The sequence below is a fragment of the Pleurodeles waltl genome, chromosome 5, assembly GCF_031143425.1.
Source record: "Pleurodeles waltl isolate 20211129_DDA chromosome 5, aPleWal1.hap1.20221129, whole genome shotgun sequence".
In the NCBI taxonomy this organism is placed as follows: domain Eukaryota; kingdom Metazoa; phylum Chordata; class Amphibia; order Caudata; family Salamandridae; genus Pleurodeles; species Pleurodeles waltl.
Genome location: NC_090444.1, coordinates 1,648,638,849 through 1,648,656,595, shown reverse-complemented (window position 1 = coordinate 1,648,656,595; position 17,747 = coordinate 1,648,638,849). Strand labels below are relative to the sequence as shown.

General features: G+C 50.4%; 1 protein-coding gene across 2 annotated transcripts in view; it reads right to left on the bottom strand.

The window, feature by feature from the left end:
• KCNS3 (potassium voltage-gated channel modifier subfamily S member 3) overlaps nt 1–17,444 on the bottom strand; it is a 323,313-nt gene extending 305,869 nt beyond the window's left edge. The window contains exon 1 of one of the 2 annotated variants that reach the window (XM_069235978.1): nt 16,981–17,444. The gene's annotated coding sequence lies outside the window, so the exon portion shown is untranslated. The remainder of the gene's footprint in view (nt 1–16,980) is intronic. The other variant, XM_069235979.1, reaches the window with a different exon arrangement.
• Nucleotides 17,445–17,747: the final 303 nt, after the last annotated feature.

The window sequence follows — 17,747 nt, the reverse complement described above, 5'->3', positions numbered from 1 at the left end:
AAATGTAGGTGGTCAAACGTTGCACTGCAATTGTCACAAACGGCTGCTCAAACAATCTAAATAAAAACTGGATTAAATAGGAACCCTAAAATGGTACAAACAAGGTCTTGCAGTTGCAACCACTTATTGTTATGAAGTGAGCAAGATAATATTCTGAATAAATATTGCTATAGCAAGGATCATTCAAGGCAAACTCATGCTCAGCACTGGTATATATTTGTCAGTCATGCTGAAATGGCTGCCTGTACTCACGCAGTGCAAACAATTTAAAAGCACAAGTAAAAGAAGACATTAACTTATGTGCCCTGGCACTGAAGCGCACTACTTTTCAGGCAGATTTATTGTGTGTACTGCAAAAATGCAGTCACTCAGTGCACAGAGCCAATGGGGGAACTGTCCTGACCCACTTGGGGAGGAGGGGAGCATTACCAACTACTGGCACCAGGTTTGTGTGATAAAGGCTGCTTTATTGAAAACAGGTGCACTTAACAATACCAATCCTGGGCCTTTGCCTAAGAAAACTAACAGCTTTGTTATATAAACAGTTCACCTATGATACTCGCCCCCCAACCACACCCTACCCTCCCCCTCCCTCCAACTTTACAGCTGCAATACTGTATTTCCCTCAGACTGCTCTGAGTGTTTGCCAGCTTTCAACTTCCTTCCACTTTAGTGTAACTCTGAACATGTAACAAACATAATTTCCTAATGTTTCACTTCCTGTCTCATCCAGGCATACTCTTGTCTACTGTTCCCTATCCACTTGGACTGCCACTTATATTAGCCATAAACTTCTGTAAACCAAGGCAACTTGACATCCCACCGCTACCAGAAAAAGGCCCCTATAATTTTTCTGCCTCCTCCACCCCTCCTCCTCCGACAGGCCGAGCCTGTCTTTAATGTCCGGTCAATAACCTGGTCAGTCAGTCCCTGATCTACAGAAGATACAGCTCTATACCAAGAAAAGACAGGTGAACACGGTCACCTCTAAAACATTCCAAATCCTCATAGCACAAATCTGAATGCTATAGCATAGTAATGCCCCTTTCCTGCAGAAGAAATGGATCTCATTGTTAATTTTGCACCTTGCCCTCTCAATTGCTGCTGGCAGCTCCCTCGCTAAATCCTCCACAGAACAAAAGCTGTCCAGAGTATGTAGCAACGAGTCCACTGCCACTGAATTTACATTAGATCTTTCTTTATCTATTTCATTATGGCTAGCCCTTTCTCGCTTACCATGTCATTCTCACCCAGGTGTAGTAGCAAGATGTCAAGGCACTTCCCCCTCACCATCAGCATATTGAGACATGGCAACAAATCCCCCCAACGCATCCCTCCTTTTCCCTACCAAAGCATGCAGTACATTTCAGGATCAAGGTCCAGGTTGACCTCTTGGCTGCTATGACTTGCTCGTTTCTGTACCCATTTGATAAAAAGTGTCCCACAGGCCAGATCGACAAACCGAGGGTCTCCAGGCCAGGGACTGAATCTGCAAAACACAAACACAACAAATTGGAAAACACCCACCACATCAATTCTCTTCCCCACTTCTAAAATAGAGCTGGCAACAATCTGAGACCCATCTCCCTGCTCTCATGATACAATCCCTTCTCCGTCCTCCTTTAACCACTTCAGCAGCCAAGCCTATTCTAAAGAAATGGGTACCAAAGACAGGTGCATCCAATCCAATTCCAATCCCTTTACCACTTTCTGCAAAATGGTCAATAACTGGAAAACTTTAACTGGCTTCCAATTGCCATGTAGGAACACCACGTCTGTGTGCATGTAATGACAAACCCCAATGCAACATTCATATCCCAGTTAGGGGGTTCAGGCGCAGCCATAATGCCTTCCCCTGCACTCTTTGATCAGTCTTTGACCTGCAGAGCCATATTTTGACATATTTGGACACCCCCTTGCTCAGTTGCATGCCCTCCCACAACAAACCTCACCCCCTTCCTCCCCCAAACAGTTCCAATACACTGAATGCCCTGAAAAACATGCACGACATCAAGGTGTGGAACAGCACAGTCTGCACCTGATCCTGGCATATGTTAAGCAACTGCTCAATCACCTCAAGCAATAATTCCAAGGTCACTGGTCTCTTAGCTGGTCCTACCCTGCCTACTTCCCTCATCCACCCTGCCAACATTCTCCTGCCCAACTCACCTGCAGATGGTGCACATCCCCAGATCAGTGTTCCCATAAATGTCATCCCAGCTAGTTTTCCTGCAAAGGTGGCCCTCGATTGTCCTTTCTCAATCAAGCTCAAAATATATTGCACCACGTCTTTCCTGCTACCTGCACGCTCCATTCTTTAAAAATTCAGCCAGGCCGTAGACTTCCTGTGTGGAAACCACTAATGGGTATACCACCAACTGAAGCATCCTTGGCCTCTTATTTTCCATAAGTCTTTGTGTCTAAAGCCATCCTCTGGAAGCTCTCCCACTATGAATGAGACAAAGCATCTGCAATGTGATTTTTCACTGCTGGCATGTGTCTGACCCTAAAAGCTATGTCATACCTCAGGCAACACAGTACAAAAAGTGCAGCAGCTTCAGCACCAAGGGATCCCTGGCAGATTGTCTGTTCACCCCTTGTACAACCGACAAGCTGTCTATCCTGAAAACCACTCTTTTGTGAGCCAGCTCAGCACCCCAAACTGTCACTGCTACGACAAGGGGAAAAAAACTTCAAGAGTGTGATGCTGCAACCGCCCCACTTCCATTACATGGACCGCTCTTCAGCACACCATCCACCTTGCCAATACAGACCAAACTCCTTTCTTCCTGCCGCATCTGAAAGTATTTGGGCATCCCATTCCTCCTCCTGCCACATTCTCAATGGTATCCCATTGAAGGACCGTAAGAACTGTTGCCACATTCATATGGCTTCACACCCGCTGATAGCCTCACATGATGATGTGGCAATCTCTGCCCTGCCAGAGCCAAACTGTCGTGCCTGCAAAAGGTCTCACCTGTTCTCACCACTCTGCACGCAAGGTTCAGATGACCCAAAAGCACCTGTATCTTTCACAATGACTTTGTTATTCCTCTGTATCTCGTCTAGAAGCAACTTCATTGCCATCTGTTTGTCCTGTAGTAGCCGAGCCATCATTGTCTCAGAACCAATCTCAATACCCAAGGCAGCTAAAACTGTACTAGGGCCCACTGTCTTTTCTGGTGCCAGAAACATCCCTAAGTCTCCCAAGATGTCTTGGAATCTGTCCAGCAGGTCGTCGCATTGTGCTGAGCCCGGCTTGCCAATCAAGAAGAGCACAAGGCATGGAACAACCCATAGGGAGTGCTTTATCCACTTACCATCTCCCTTCAAATTGGATCTTCAGCAATTAGAAGTCAGCCGGGTGTACCAGCAACAAAATGGTACTTCTCTTTTTTAGACAACCTTAACAAATTCTCCATCACTCAATCCATAAAAAATCCTGCCATGCGCTTTTCTTGGACCTCTTTTCTCAATTTGTCATGTACCACTTGTCTGAGAATTCACCGATTTTAGATTTTCTGCCCAACATCGCCTCCATGGCCTCACATATCCCAGCTGAAACCTCTAAGTGAACCCTTCCAACAAGATCCCCACTGCCCCCCTCTGATCATGCTGTTCAAGACAGAAATACAGCCTATCCAATTTAACTGGAGTAGCAGTTTTTTCCCCCAGGGCCCTGAGAGCCTCTCCCTCTCCGGAAATTGCTGTGTCCACTAGTCTGTTGTCCCCGGATGTGCCCATGTTGCTGTTGCCACTGACCAACTGCACCCCCTTCTGTGCTCCGTGCCCCATAGCAGTTGACCAATGTATGTCCTCTCGAACACTTAGAGAATTCATGCCGAAATTTACAGTATTCCCAGAAGCAGAGGTCTTTGTTACAATCCCAGAAAGCCCCAATCTGGGTGTTCCCACTCCCTTGCACAGCTTTCTGGTCCTCGACCCACCCCACCCTGGGTGGGACACCTATGAAAAGGGCGATACCCAATTTATTGCTAGCCCACTGGATGTACAAACGGTCTTCCCGAATTTAGCTGGACTTGTAGTGTGCTGCCATAAATCTTTAGCAATTTCCCCCCATTGGACCTCTTCGTCCAACTCAATAGGCACCCAGAATACCTCATTGTATAGGACACAGGTGTACCCCCCAAAGTTAATTTGTGCCTTCCTAATAACGTCCACATCGCTGAAAAGCGCAACTGACCTTTCTGGGTATTTTTCACAATATAAATTGGCATATGTAAGATAGGCCGCTGTACAATTTTCAATTGAGACTGGCAACTTACGCTGTTTTGCCAGCTTGTATTCTTCTTTGGATCCCTCTTTAGCCTACAGCTCCCTATGTAATTGTTTCAACATCTCTATGTACTCCCCTGCCATGGGTCGCCAACATAAGGTGGGCCCAGAGTGGTTTAGAAGTCCCAATGTAGGGGAGTTTCTTTATGTTCAATTCTTTACTCTCCAATGGCTCAACTTTAGCCGTAGTTTCCGCTTCCGTGGAATTCCCCTTTTTGTCCTGTCCTCCCCTCATCGTCCGTGATGCCACTCCTGACTGCTTTGTCCCAGTTCCATCCATCGCCTGTTTGTTTCCGTCCACTGCCGCTGCCTGAGAACCCTTCCCGCCTGCCATCGCTAGACCACCTGACTGTGGACTCCTGTCATCTGCTCCCACACCTGTGTCCAGCAGGTACACGCCTTTCCTGAGGTGGGCCTCCCCGCACCCTATAGGGTCCTTTGCTTCCACCATAACTGACACCATCTTGTCAGCATACCATCCATGCACTCTGATCTTACCTGGCACCAAGGTCGGTGTCCATTCCGGAGCCCGAATCCTTGCCAGTTGCACCTGTTGTAATGGGTTGTAATGGGTACCAGTGTCTGCTAGGCCTCTTTTCAGCACCTGTCACCTGCAACACAGGAGAGGCATTTTCATGAAATTCCTCCCAATCCTTACCCCTCTCCCCCTTGCCACCACATAGCCTCTGCACCCTTACCTTCCCCTTTCTCCCGCAACTCTTTTTCCTCCAAGCTCTCTTCTACATAATCTAGCAAAGTAGGCTCTCTACCATCATGTCCACTTACCCATGATGGGCCAGCTTGTACCACCTGCAGTGCTTATAGCTCCTCGTGCACCACATTATCCGCAGTGTGTGCTTGTCAAAGGGCAGTACCCTACCCACAGTAATTCTCAACCAATGCAGGATATCGCCCCACCAGTACTGTGATGTTCGAGGTTGCACAGGTTCTTCTGTTTCACAGCACAGAGAAAGTTTCCCTTGCTCTTCCCAGTGTGACTGACATTATGTCCCTTTGCTGCTGTGTGGCTAGCTGCCCAGTGTCCCACCTTCTCTTCCTTTTGGGGCCTCCAAGCTGCTCAAAGCACACCGAGGCCGCTTCCTTGAGGGCAATCGCCTTCTGTAAAGGAAAAAGTAGGCCTGATGTACCGGTAAGCACCCTACCTTGCCACGCCAACGTCCCTTCCTCTGGATATGTATATCCCGCTCCATATCTTACCCCATGGCTGGTGGCCATCCTACTTGACTCCCAGAAGTGGCAGCCCTTTCCACATTCCCTCTCCGCTCCTTCGCGTCTCCCTGTGAGTCTGCCACCTGCATCTTCCCAGCCTGGCCCGCTTTCCCATATATCCTCTTAGGAGGCTTGGTGCTGCACTCCATGTCTCCCACTTCCTCCACAACACCCACTCCCCTGCTCCCCACAAGACATCATTCTTATTTTCTTCATTGTCGCTTCATTCTAATAAGGCAGAGATTATTGCCAAGGATGGGCCCAGTGTTGACCAGCCTTCTGACTTCTCCTGAACTGGACGCCCCATGTCCAACTACTGGCCTGCCTGCTGTTGAGGACATTGCTTTTTAATGCCTGACACCCATGTTAGCAGTTCCCGTGCCTCAGCCGTGGCCCTCTCCAGACATTCCCATGCCTCCAATGAAAACCCTGACTGAGGCTGTCTCTCTGCTTTAGCCCCGCTCTGTGCTTTCCTTTCTTTCTTAGGCCCCCAACTCCCCTACCCTACTTGCTCCAATTCAGGCTTGGTAGGACTCCCTCCCTCCTCTCTATCCTCACAGTGCTGATGCGGTTCAACTCCATGGCTCCCAGTGGCCCTGCCCCTTCTCAGCAAATGCGTGGGCAGTATCTGAGGCCCAGCCCCCTGCCTAAAGGTGCATTGCCTCTCCGCTATATATGAGGCCGTAAGGCAAACGCATAAAGGGCCTCGCCGGTCCCCATCCCCACCATCTCAATACGTCAGACCTTTGCCGCTACTTGCACCTCCCCAAGATTCTGCGCCACCGACAGCATGCCCCAAAGTCTCTCTGGCCCACCTGGGGCTGCTCTCCTGACCCAGGAACAGCCCTGACCACTCGTCTGAGAACTCCATGTGCCGCCCTTCCGCAGCGGCGAACACGTAAAGATAGCCGCCGCCACACCATCACAGGCCCTATGAGTCGGCTGAGCCCCCAGCAGCAGTCCCACAGCCAGCAGATCTCGGCAGCCCACCTCCCAGAGCAACTGCAAGGCCTGAGCTACCTTCTCCTCTGTGGACATAGTGTAAGGTGATTTAAGCACTATAGTGTTATATTTATGAGAGTCGATGAAGCACAATTTGTGTTGCCGTAAGGCACAAATCACTTACACAGTCAACGCAAAGGAATACCATCCGAAGTTAAACCCCAGGGGAAAAACGCTATCGCTTGTACCTGCCACCGTGCAACCTACACAAAATGGTGGCTGGGAACCAAAATGGCTGAGTATATACCTGTGGGCTATATGTAGCCCAGTAGCCCAAATAGCCTAGAGCAGTTGTGGACTGCTCCACTTACCCTGTCTTCCTGGGGAGGAGACCTCCCTGTGGTCAGCTGCCCCCACAAAACCCCTTTCCTCATGCTTATTCTGTGATGGGTGGAAGCAAAATATGAAATGACCCCACAGCAGGTCACTGGATGTAGACAGCTGGCTGAAAGCCCCTGAAAACAGGCATATATATAATGTGTTTATATATTTTTTTTAATCTAAAAGTCTTGGCTAACACCAGACCTAAAAGGAAATTGGCTCAATCTATAGATACACATGATGACCCTTGGAGCCTCGAGCTTTATAAAACGTTTGAGGGAGTGGCTGTCGAACCTGGATTTACACGAAAATTCATGTGATTGTGGTTCAAATAGATCTGATCGGATTTAGCTTTCAATTAGCCACTGCTTATTGAAAACAGCTCGAAATGAGCCCTGGCAACTTGCAGTGACACATCTCGACGAGAACACTCGCCAAAGCTCACTGGCATGTTTTTCCTGCATCCAGCCGGGCCTCCATTGACATTTGCATTTGAAATATATTTGCATAAACATTTGTAAGCAGAGGCACTTGCGAGGAGCAACTGAACTGAGTAAAATGGTTGTTTGCAGTTTATTTTACTCTTTTTTGTTCGAAATCGATCCTCAGGGCAGTGCTTTGCGTGCATTAAGTTTATTTAATCTGGATGTTGGTAGGGATAGTGAAAGAGAACATCTGCATAGGTCTGAAAGGTGAGGGTGTCAGAAATCAAGGATGTATAAATGAGTCCAGGAGTGTGAACCACAATGTTCACAATGGGGAATTATGTTTCCGCCCACAGTCGTACTGCTGGTTAAAATGATGACACCAATAACAAGACTATGTTGATGACGACGATGATAATACTAACAACAACAATAATGATAATAATAAATGTATCGCCGTGGAAGGGAAGCACAAAGATAGATAGATCTATGATGCATTGCCGACAAATGTGCACGTTAGTAACCCTGGATTCCCTGCAACTGCTGGTTCGTAACAATGTCACGTGCACTTGATTATTCTGAAGAAAAAAAACCTAAATTATTGCACTTAGAAACAACAAGACACGCGAAGCAGCCGGGAGGAGATGGAACTTGAAAACGCGTCATTTAAGAAGACACCCTGAGGGCGGTGCAGACTGCGCCCCACTATCACTCATCCACCCACAACCCCTTCACCGCCGATGTAAGCACAAGGGGCGACGCTACTGTGGGCAGACACCGAGCTGCCAGGCTCGCCACTCTGAGCCCACGGTTCAGACATCCAGCACCTCGAGTTAGACTTCAGGGAGCTTTCTGGAAGGCTGGCCATGGAAGAAGCAGTACATAACACTTGCAGGTTCAATAGTTCGTTAACTACAGTGAGTGTCCGGCTATACAGAGGAACTAGTGGATTTCAAGTGCGCCTTGAGTCATTCTGCAAGCAACGAAAATGTCTCCTCCCCTCCCCCAACTTAGTAGCAAAAACTCAGTCGGCTGTACGGAAGGCGCCTCCTAACTCTAGGCCCCGGTGCCACTGCACCAGTTGTATTACTGGTAGCGCCACCCTACCAGTGACTCTTCGTGAACCCCCCGAGTTGCGTGCCAGGGACCGTAGAAGGTCTGGACGGAGAAGCAGGTGACCAGAGCATGAAGCTAGATCTGAATTAGACTCAGTCGCGGGCACTCCCAGCTCAGCGGACCTGTTGAGGTGCTGCCCAGTTCACAGCACTTCGAACTGTCTGCTTTCTATTAATCTGTACAAATGTGTTCCGGGCCCAGGAGCTTTGCATAAACACACATCTGTATGACGATGTCCGCTGCCTCGTGCTCCGCATTGCGAACGCAGTCCCTGGTCAATGGCGCGCCCTGCGGCAGCGCCCGCTGGTCAGGAGGAATGAGAGAACCGGGGAGAAAGAGGGAGCGCTCGAGCTGCCTGGAGAGAAGGGGTGGGGGGGATAACTGCAGAGTAACAGGAACAGGGAGAGAGAGATGGATACACAGCGCTGAAGCCGACTGGGGACAAGGGGACCCCGCAGGTCTAACTGTAGAGAGGGAGTGAGCGAGACTGGTTGCGTGCTTCACAGACAAGCTGAACTCTACTCCCAGAGTGAACGAGACACCTCTGGGGTAACAGAGGGGCTACTTTAGAGGGAAAATTCAGTGAGCAGTGGTGTCTCTGGAGGGGGTGCACGTGGCACCTGTGCTTCAGCTCTGTTTGTCCTGGTCTCGCCCCTCTCCCCACCACCACAGCTGCTGAACGTAACGGAGGTGACGTAGGAAAAACAAACGGATACTGCAGCTTGCCACACGCACCAATTTATCCACATACCTTTCACTCCACAGCAGTGCTGCTTGGTTAAAATGTTTAAATCTGACTTTGTACGTATGTGTATTTATGTTTCTCTAAATATGAATATAGTGATATAAAAATACATACAAACGCATATTTAAACATTTAAGCAAATATGTTGCTCTGTGTTGCCCCCTCCCCCTTTTTTTTATTATAGTTGCCCCCTGGTATGGAGTACTCTGGGCCTAATAAGGCTTGGGGAAGAGGGCTGTGTAGCCCCATGCCCCTTTTTTATTGCATTTAGCCCCAGGGGTTGGGGGCCTCAGGGCCTATTGGGGCTGGGGAGGGCTGCACACCTCCCTCCCCTTAGATTTTTGCCTTGGTGAATGGGGGTCTCTGGGGGCCTAAGGTGGCTCAGGGAGAGGGGATGCGTAGTCCGCCTCCTTTTTAAAAAATGTATTTGGCCCTCAGGGAATGGAGTTCCAGGGGCCTATTAAGGCTCTGGGATAGGGGCCCCACATCCTCTTCACAAGTTTAATTGTATTTGGCCCTGGGGTGTGGGCCCTGGGGCCTTTTAAGGCTTGGCGAGAGGGCCACAGGGCCAACTTCTCTGTATTTTATTGGAACTAGCCCCAGGAGGAGTCCCCAGGGCTAATTAGGGGTCAAGGAGGGGCCCTGCATGCCCCCCTCCCCTTAATATATATGTTTTAGCCCAAGGGGATGGGGTCCCCATGAACCAAAAGCCAACCCTATGCTGAGCACACCAAAGGCAGTGTGCGGTGTTGAGTTGGCAGCCTGCTAGGGGGTTTAGTCAGAGAGCCTGGTGTCAGGCCAAGCCGTGGCCAACCACCCGCTGTGCACGATAAAAGCTGTGTGCAGGGTAGGGTTGGCTGCCTCTGGGGAGGTAGAAGCAGGGTCAGGCTGCAAGAGAGGCCATGCATCTAACTACAAGGCATGCATGACCAAAGGCCGGGCACAGGGTGGGGTTGGCTACCTCTGGGTGGCTGCCTGTGGAGAGTTGGACACAGGGCCTTTCTGTAAGCCAGGCCCTGGCACCGACGCCACGCTGCGCGTGACGAAAGGCCATGAGCAGAGTGGGGATGGCTCAATGTGGAGGGTTTACATTTGAGATGTCATCAGTGATGTCACACAACACTGTAAATGATGTAATATGAGAGGTTATAAGCAGTGCATGGTCGGAGCACAAGTTGTAATTAACTCTGCTAAAAACAACTGGTACATTTCTGTTTTTTTTTTTTAGTTCAAAGGGTTGTGACTATGTGCATATTTAAATATTTGCTTAAATGTTTAAATCTGACTTTGTATGTATATATCTACATATGTACATTTAGATAAATACACACATACATACAAAATGTTTAAGTGGCTCCACCCTTTTTTTCTGTGGCCTAATGAGTGCCGCCCCTAAACTTCATCTCTGGAGATATCAGAGGGAGATGAAGCAAGCACTTGCAGGTCCTTCTTGAGGAAGAGTCAAGTGTACACTAATGCATGCTGCAGGTAAGACGATTGCACCAGAACTGGTTGCAGGTAAGGAGATTGCACGAGAACTGGCTGCAGGTAAGCAGTGAATGCACCAGGACTGGCTGCTGGTGAGGAGCAAAAGCACCTGAACTGGCTGCAGGTAAAATGACAGTGCACCAGGACATTCCATCCATCACTTCTTGTATACTTTAGTGCACCAGGACTGACCGTAGGTAAAGAGAGAGCACCAGAACTGACTTCAGATTAGGAAAGAGTGCATCAGGACTTACTGCATGTAAGGAGTGAGTGCACCCACACTGGATACAAGTAAGGTGAGAGTGCAACAGGACTGACTGCAAATAAGGAGAGAATGAATCAAGGCTGCAGGTAAGGAGTGAGTGCACCAAGACTTGCTGCTGGTAAGGAGTGAGTGAACCTGGGCTGGATGCAGGTAAGGTGATAGTGCACCAGGGCAGACTGCAGATAAGGAGAGAGTGCACCAGGACTGGAGGCAGGTAAGGAGTGAGTTCACCAGGGCTGGCTGATGGTAAGGAGTGAGTGCACCTTGGCTGGCTGTAGGTAACGTGAGAGTGCACTAGGACTGACTGCCGACAAGGAGAGAGTGTAACAGAACTGACAGAAGATAAGGAGAGAGTGCACCAGGGCTGACTGCAGATAAGGAGAGAGTTAGAAATGGGATTTCTGATTTGGCTAGGGTATGCATCTAAGACAGGCAAAAACCACCCACTCTAGTCAGGGAAAGGGAGTTACACGTCCAAGATAACCCCTGCTCACCCCCTTGGTAGCTTGGCACGAGCAGTCAGGCCTATCCCAGAGGCAATGTGTAAAGTGTTTGCACAACACGCACTCACGCGACACACTATCCCCACACAAAGGAAACACAACACCAAGTTATATGAAAATATACTGTATTGTACACAACGCAATTATTAGACCAAACACGACATGTCAGTAATATCCTGCTACCTTAGCAGTTGTCAGAACGTTACAGATTACTCTGCAGAACCAGCAGTAGTCACATATAACACACAGGTTTCTTAGTATTCTGCAACATAAGCAGTAGTCAGGAATCACATTGCAACACAAATTAACTTGTCATAGGAATATCACAAACGCCCATATCAGGAACATTATAAAACTTATGGCAATTCAGGAAAACATATTAGCATGTTATGCCCATAAAAGGAACATTAGCATGCATATATGACACACATCATATAGAAACAGTTTAGCATAACAATTGCAGCAAGTCCATAATAGGAACATCAGGAAAGAGTATGGTCCCCAAAAAGAGTACCTGTTTTAATGATGGAAAGGCACTTCCAGTGCCACGAGGAGAACAAAAGGGGCCCCCGGCCCTCCACTGCACAAAAACAGGGGCCCTTCGGTAATTGGGGGAGAGGAGGGGGGCGACATGCACCCCCTCTGGGTTTATAACGGGCTTCTCCTGGGGCCCACGATCTCTGGGGCCCACCCGGGCCTCCCTGGCCCTTCAACAAGGGGGGCAACAACAATGCCCCAAAAGAACAATGGGGCACCGATGGAGACCTGCGATGCAGGGGGCCTCGGTCTAGTCTTCTGCCCCGCAGGTGGTCTCAGCCCACACAACAAGGGCTCCATTGGGGCCTGGGGGAGCCTCCGATGAGGCTTCCTTCCCCCCGCACACAAAGGGGCCTGGTGGGGTGGGGGAGCCTCCGATGAGGCTTCCTTACCCCACCCGGCTCTGAACAAATTCTCCGGGCCGCAGTTGTGACAGTCCCTAAGTGAGGGCCTCCTGGTGCCCCGGGGGCGCTCCTCGGAGCGTGCTTCGCCCCGGGAGCACAGCTAGGAGCGTACTCACTCCAAAAGGTCCCATCTTCATGTTCCGGGGCAGCGCGAATCACTTGCATATACAAGAAGCAGCCCGTCTGGGCTGAGGTGGTGAAAAGGGGCCCAGCGACGTGCTCTTCTAAGCGCCAGGGCCTTCCCATGAGCCCGGGTCGTGGCCGTGATTTCTGCGGCAATTAGCTGGAGCACTTCCCAGAGCGCTCAGCAGGACACGAAGGCACTTGATTATGCTTAAAACAGAGCGCTCTCCAGGCGCTATGTCAGGGAGATGAAGTGATCCTCCTGCGCTTTGGCAGATGCAGGGGTCAGGGGCCACAGCACCCTGCCCCTGGGGGAAAACAGGCAAAGAGAAGGAGCACAGGTGGCAGGGCCCAGCAACAGGTCAGCGCACGGGGGATGCAAGCAGATGGCAGTCTATCCTAGGGATCCAGCAGGTCACAAGTCAGCACAACAGCAGCAGTCCATGGCGGTTCCTGGTGAATCCCCTCAGCATTCTGTGTCCAGTTCCAAGTAAGTTCCAAAGTGTCGCCAAATTGTGGTGAAAATTCCCCTGTACTTATACTCAATTTTACAGTGTGTTACAAAGGAAGTGGAGAGGAGGTTCCAAATAGTTACAACTGGTTCTGGGAGTGCTCCCTCTCTCCTCCAGCACAGGCTCCAAACATCAGTTGGGGGTAACCGACCCTATTGTGTGAGGCCAGGGCACAGTCTTTACAAAGGCAGGTGTGCCCCACCTCTCCCTTCTCCCAGCCCAGGAAGACTATTTAGCATGCAGATGCACCTCTGTGACACCTCCTCCCTCCCCGTGTACAGGCTGTCTGAAAAGTATGCACAAAGCCCAACTGTCACTCTGCTCAGACGTGGATTGGAGTCAAGCTGCAAAACACCAGAGCCATAAGCACAGAGAAATGCTCACTTTCTAGAAGTGGCATTTCTGTAATAGTAATAAAAAATCCACTTACACCAGTAAGCAGCATTTCTCATCACCCTTACAACCATACCAAACATACCTACGCTACCCCTCAAAAATCAGACAATAAACCCTACACATAAGGCAGGGCATTTCCAATGCAGTCCTATGAGAAGGCAGCACTCACAACAGTGTGAAAACCAAATAGGCTGTTTGTCACTACCAGGACAGGCCGAGTTACCTGGCACATGTCCTGCCTTCTACATACATAGCACCCTGCCCGTAGGGCTAGCTAGGGCCTTCCTTAGGGGTGACTTACATGTAGTAAAAGGGGAGTTCTGGGCCTAGCAAATAATTTAGATGCCAGGTCCATGTGCAGCAAACTGCGCACACAGGCCCCGCGCTAGCAGGCCTGAGACAGGTTTGAAAGGCTACGTCAGTGGGTGGCGCAAGCAGCGCTGCGGTCCCACTACAGGCATTTAATTTACAGGCCCTTGGTATAGAGATACCACTGTACAAGGGACTTAAAGGTAAATTAAATATGCCAATTAGGTAAAAGCCAATCATACCAACTTTAGAAGAGAGAGAACCTGCACTTTAGCAATGATTAGCAGTGATAAAGTGCTCAGAGTCCTATAGCCAACAGCGAGAGGTCAGAAAAAAATAGGAGGAAGGAGGCAAAAAGTCAGGGGATGAACCAGCCAAAAGGGCCAAGTCGAACAGAGAGAGTGCATCAGAACTCACTGCAGACAAGGAGTGAACTGACAGCAGAACTGTGTAACAGAACTGACAGCAGATAAGAAGAGAGTGCACCAGGACTGACTGCAGAAAATGATAGCGTGCACCAGGAATTACTGCAGATTAGTCAAGAGAGCAACAGGACCAGGTGCAGATATGGAAAGAGTCCACCAGGGCTGACTGCAGATGAGGAGAGAGTGCACCAGAACAGGAAAACAGATAAGGAAAAAGTACACCAGAACCGACTACATATAAGGAGAGAGGGCACCAGGACTTACTGCATTTAAGGAGAGAATGCACCAAGACCAGTGCTTAATTTGTGCTTGTTGTTTCCGGTGCTGAGCACCGGCACTTATTTTTGCGGGCTGGCGCTTATCTTTCTTCCTCAAGCACTCACTGCGAGCAAAAGACACATATGGGAAAAACAGAGGAAGAGAAAAACAAGTCACAATGGGAGAAAGCAGGAAACTGTAAGAGTGAGCTGAGGGGACAGGGAGTACCTTAAAATGGATTGAATAGGCCCGAGATGGCTTCAGGATTGCGCTTCCTCAGTATTCCGTGTTCGCACATTTAATTGCGGCAGCCGCGTGTTTAAGAGGAGGGCTTTGAGCACCGGCACCTGTTTATTTACAAATTAAGCACTGACCAAGACTGGCTGTAGGTAAGGGGTGAGTGCACCAGGACTGGCTGCAGGTGTGGTAAGAATACACAAGGACTGACTGCAAATAAGGAGAGTGCACCGGGGCTGACTGCAGGTAAAGAGAATGCCCCAGAACTGACTGCAGGTAAGAAAAGAGTGCATCAGGACTGATAACATAAGGAAAAGTGCACCAGGCCTGACTGCAGGAAAGGAGTGAGTGCACCTGAACTGGCTGCAGTTAAGGTGAGAGTGCACACGAGCTGGTTGCAGGTGAGATGAGTGCACCAGGGCTGACTGCAGATAAGGAGAGGGTGCACCAAGACTGGCTGCAGGTGAGGAGACAGTGTGCATGGGCTGACTGTAGCTAATGAGACAGTGTATAAGGGCTGACTATCTAAGGAGAGGCTGCACCACTACTAGCTGCAGATAGGAAGAGACTGCACGAGGCTGCAGTTAATGACACAGTGTGCAAGTACTGACTGCATATAAGGAGACAGTGTACGTGGGCTGGCTGTAGCTAATCAGACTGTACAAGGGCTATCTAAGGAGAGAGTGTACAACGGCTGAGTGTAGCTAAGGAGTGTGTGCACCACTACTAGCTCCAGATAAAGAGTGACTACACCAGGCTGCAGATAAGGAGACTGCACTGGGCTGACTATATATAAGGAGAGACTGCACGAGGCCGCAGTTAAAGAGAGTGTGCAAGATCTGACTGCAGGCAAGGAGAGAGTGTACATGGGCTGACCTACGCTAAGGTGAGATTGCACCTCTAGTAGCTGCAGGTAAGGAGAGAGTGCACAATGCTGCAGATGAGGAGAGAGATCACCAGGCTGCACTGCCTGCAGCCAAGAAGACAGTGTGTAAGTACTGACTGCAGATGAGGACAGCGTGTACAAGGGAAAGCCACAGAGAAGAAGGAAGTGCAGTATGACCGGGGACAGATAGGGAGAGCCCACAATGTCGAACTGCAGTAATATATAAGGACATTGTGCACCAGATAAAGAGTGCATAGGGGCAGACTGCAGCTAAAAAGACAGTGTACGAGGGCTGACAGTAGAGATGGGTAGAGTGCACCAGAAGTAACAGGCAGTGCCAGGACTGGCTGCACCTTAAAAGACTGACTGCAGCAGAAGATGCCCCTACAGATGTGGATAGATAAGTACACCATGCCCTGGGACCCAGGACAGCGTGCAGGTCAGCTGACTGCCACGGGGACGAGCTTCTGAAGCAGGCTGCAGAGGGTGCTTCGGTCCGCCTGACCCCAGAGAAAACATGATGCGGACCACGGGCAGCGTCGGAGCTGGCTCAGAACAGCAGTGTCCGCACAGCACGCACCCGCACTCATTTCTGGGACAAATAAACCAGAGAAAAGTCCAACTAAGCAACAGGGCAGTCTGGGACGTAGGGGCGGGAGGGCGTTGCGCACTCCGAGGGCGCAAGAAGGGTGGGCTGGGGCAGAGGGAGAGAGGTGCACGGAGGCTGCAAGAGACAGCACAGGGCGGGAGGAGATAAGCATGTCCGAGGGGACGGGGTGGTCTGTGTTAACAGACACGCACCTGCTATGAGTAAAAGGATGGGCTCCGTGTAATAACTCACACCTCGGAGGAGCAAGAGTGGGCTACATTTATTATCTCACACCCGAGTGAAATAGAGGCAGCATTTAATAGATCACAAACGAGGCGAGCACAGACGAACCGGGCGCGTTCGGTATGTCACATGAGAGGCGCATGCCAGGCTCTCCGTGAACATGCTGTGAGGATGGCTCAGTGAGTTAGACACTGGTCACTATCGCAGGCGGGGAGCTACAGATCACGATTTCGATTCTGTCCTTCCACGGTTCTTAATAAGCACAAGCAGCATTCCTCTCGTGAACCTGTCCTTACACGTGCTCAAGAGGCTGCGTTATCCGTACAGGTGCCTTAGGAGCTGTATAGCCACTACAGGCGCACGAGGCGTTGCATTCCCCACCCCATCCCGGAATAACTCCTCCCCACAAACAAACACAGGTGCTGAATGAGTTGCGTTCCTCCCACAGGTGCTCGGAAAGTTGTCCCCTCCACCAACCCACACACAGACAGGCGCTCGAGGAGCTGTGTAATCCTCTTCACAGGCGCTTGGGAAATTGCAACGCTCCTAGAAGTAGAGATCCAGGGTCACTCCTACAAATACTCGGGTAGACACATTTTTCGCACAGGTACAAAGCTGCTATAAATCTGCACAAATCATCAATGATAAGTTACGCCACGTCCTAACTTACGTGAATCGCCGCCGCGCGTGTTCGGTTTCCCACAGGTGCTTAGGTATTATAGGTCTTGGTATTCTAAGCGCTCTCGGAATTGCACAAGACACCCTCAGAAGCTCTGTCATTAAATTGAGTACTGCAGATACTTAATTATCATTGCTGGTGCTGCGTGCAGGCATCCGGGGTGCACTATCGCAAACAGACGAATGCAAACTTTATCCGCACCAGGTAACAGAACGTAAACACGGGAGGCAGCAGTAACTTTTCAGCGGCTAAGGGCGCAGGTCGAGATGAGAGAGCTGCGCTGCAGGGGTACCTGAGCGTGCTGGCCCGGGGCAGAGCTGTGCTGGCAGGTGCGCCTCCTGCTGGGCAGCCGCTCCCACTGCGAGTCGCGCCGGTGGAGCTCCCGGCTCAGGGCGACTCCCTCTTCCAGGGTCTGAGCCCTCTGCAGCCCCGGAGCACCAGCCAGATGCGCAGGAAGGGAGGGCAGCCCGAGGCCGCCGAGGGAGGAGCAAGTGCCCGCCCCTGGCTTTAAGCGTTGGAGCCTCTCTTCCCTCGTCCCACCTCTATGGGTGGCCCGGGACTCTGCTCCTCCTCCCCTACCACTAGGGCCCACAGACGGGCTCAACACTGTGCATCCTGGTGTCTGTGGGAGCCGCAGTCCTGTCTGCACCAGTGCGCAACCGGTGCCATTACTGAGGGAAATCACCCTGCTCCGTGTGTCCTGAGCACATCTGTCCGCAGCGGTGCAGCTGTTCAGCATTGCATGGGCAGTCCTATTC